Here is a 307-nt window from a genome sequence, read left to right as displayed (position 1 = left end):
ATGTCTTCATCTGTAGTCTTTGTAATGTCCTTTATAATAAATTGATAAATATAAAAAAAATCAATGCCAAAGCCAATGTCATGAAGTTTTTTCCTCTATGTTTTTTTCTTCTAGGAGTTTTATAGTTTTGATTATTACATTTAGGTCATGGATTTTGAGTTAACTTTCCATACAATGTAAAGTAAGGATCCAACTTCATCATTTTACATGTGGATATCCAGTTTTCCCAGCATGATTTGTTGAAAAGATTCTCCTTTTCCCTTTTAATGGTCTTTGCACCATTGTCAAAAATCATTTGGCTACATGT

This window comes from Propithecus coquereli, unplaced genomic scaffold (assembly GCF_000956105.1).
Source record: "Propithecus coquereli isolate 6110/MARCELLA unplaced genomic scaffold, Pcoq_1.0 Scaffold17, whole genome shotgun sequence".
NCBI classification, from domain to species: domain Eukaryota; kingdom Metazoa; phylum Chordata; class Mammalia; order Primates; family Indriidae; genus Propithecus; species Propithecus coquereli.
This window is presented reverse-complemented; position numbering follows the sequence as displayed.